The sequence below is a fragment of the Vombatus ursinus genome, unplaced genomic scaffold, assembly GCF_900497805.2.
Source record: "Vombatus ursinus unplaced genomic scaffold, bare-nosed wombat genome assembly UNPS02014813.1, whole genome shotgun sequence".
In the NCBI taxonomy this organism is placed as follows: Eukaryota; Metazoa; Chordata; class Mammalia; order Diprotodontia; family Vombatidae; genus Vombatus; species Vombatus ursinus.
The window spans coordinates 21784680-21786989 of NW_020954591.1; the positions used below are offsets into that span (position 1 = coordinate 21784680).

The 2310-nt window shown below is 41.3% G+C and overlaps 1 protein-coding gene across 1 annotated transcript in view; it reads right to left on the minus strand.

Moving 5' to 3' along the window:
* PARP4 (poly(ADP-ribose) polymerase family member 4) overlaps positions 1 to 2105 on the minus strand; it is a 98548-nt gene extending 96443 nt beyond the window's left edge. Inside the window, exon 1 of the mRNA XM_027877607.1 lies at positions 1965 to 2105. The gene's annotated coding sequence lies outside the window, so the exon portion shown is untranslated. The remainder of the gene's footprint in view (positions 1 to 1964) is intronic.
* Positions 2106 to 2310: the final 205 nt, after the last annotated feature.

The following is a 2310-nucleotide window of genomic DNA, read 5'->3' on the forward strand; positions in this document are numbered from 1 at the left end:
AGTATACTGTGTATACTAAGTATACTGTGTATACTAAGTATACTGTGTACACTAAGCACAGTGCTTAGCACAGAGTAGGTCCTTAATACATGTTTATTGAACGATGATCTTTTGAATTACAATCAGGATCGTGCAAGATCTGGAAGTTTTTACTAATAACCCAAGGAGATCTTGCAGTACTGTACAATTTTCCAAAGGTCAAAAAAGATAGTTTTACAACCAACAATAATTTACCCTGCAAAGCTGAGTATAATACTACAAGGGGAAAAAAGGTTGAAGAGACCAGAGCTGAACTAGGAACTGAACTACAAATGCAAGAGTCCAGCTGAAGTTAGAAAGCTAAGTTTATTGGAGCAGATGGAAGCAGCTGTATGATGATGATGATGCAGTACTACCTTTTTAATATATGAAGAAAAACAAGTGTTCTTGAACATCTTCAAAGGGTACTGAGGGGGTAAATGAGAAAAAGAGAGGTCCTGGAGGTAGATTAGTTATGAGTATTTGAAGAAGGGAAAGGCAGGGATGGCAAAAAGGAATACAGCAGCGTGAAAAGGAGGAAAAGGAGGTAGAATGTGCTATTTTCCCTTCATTGGGGTTTGTCATAATCAATATAGAGACAAGAGTAAGGGATGTGGCCATCCAGTGAACCTCACTCTGATCTGAAAGTGGACAAAGAAGGGTTTAACACACACACACACACACACACACATTTTAATGTAGAAAAACCTCAAACTCAACAGGGAAATGAGTACAATATGGTGAGAGTGGTTAAGAGGGAGGATAATACTAGAGATGGAAGAGTCAGGAGCAAAAACATTTACACTCTCCCATTACTCATCAAGATGAGGTCAAATTTCATTTTCTACCTCTTATTCATCCAGACACTCCCTTGGTTACCCTCCCACAATAAAAACTTTCCCTGATATCTAACAGTCAGAGGAGTCAGGGAGCTATGGCTATCGAGACTCACATTTTAGTTTCAGAATCACTTCTAAAAGAGGCAACTAATAATGGAGAAAAAAAAACCAAACCCATAACACTGTAGAGCTGAAGGGAACCTTGTAATGGGTAGGGAACTTCTAGATTTGTTCTGTGAAGTTTGGATTCAGTCAAAGGGCCTGGAGGCCACAAGTTCCCCACCCCTGTTTCTAATCCAACCACTCCCTTATCTGTATACATATATAGATGTCTATAGAAGGATACATGTTGTATACATAAATGTATACACACATACATATACATGTGTGTGTGTACACACATATATGAGATTATAGTGGACAGGCACTCTACATTATATTCCCAACAATGGATACTCAACAAACACTAAAATCAAACATACTACTTCTCTTCAGGTCTCCTCAAACTTCAAAACTGATTTTTTTTGGGGGGGGGGCTAGGCAATGGGGTTAAGTGACTTGCCCAGGGTCACACAGCTAATAAGTGTCAAGTGTCTAAGGCCAGGTTTGAACTTGGATCCTCCTGACTCCAGGGCCTGTGCTCTATTCATTGTGCCACCTAGCTGCCCCTGAAATATCTTAAAGAACGAGGCAGGTGATACATGCAGCCTGATTATTTCCATATCACCACATCAACTCCAAACTTTTCCTTTCCTTCTTTCTCAAAATCCTACCTCACCACCTGAAAATAAAATAAAAATAAACGATTATACCACTTAAATTACACCACTTGGGAACTTAGAGATCTTCCTAAAGAGAAACTTCTTAAGAACCAAGTGACCTCAAGCATATGGTGCATTTAAAAGATAATAAAAATCTACCACCTGAACTTAAAGCACAATTAATCAGGGAAAGAGGTGGTAGTTTAAAGCCAGATGACATGGAGCATGAGGAGAAGCAAAAGCACTCTGGAGAGCACAGCAGTGACTGGAAGGGCAAGACAAGGCTGGATGTTGAACTCAGGGAAAGGACACATCAAACAGAGCTGAGAAATGGGCTCATACATACCTGGCAGAGGGATTTGTGCCACTAGATTCAAGACTTCTGGTTCCAGATCCTAGGCTGTGCTACCGAACAAGAAAAAGACAACCTCCAAATCGAAAGAAAACGCCCAGAGGCTCAGAAACACTTCCTTTCCTCTCCCAGAAAACTCGGGTCAGCTGGCCTACACTAGAGAACGGAAAGGGGCGGGGGCATGGGAGCAGACTCCACCCCCCCACCCACGCCGCTCTGCTGAGAAGGGGTGGCAGAGGTGGGGCAACAGAGGACCTAGTAAATTAATACTTCTCGATGGAACATGAAAAACATACATCCTAGAGTTTTAATTCTTCAGACAAATGCTCTCCTTTGCTGG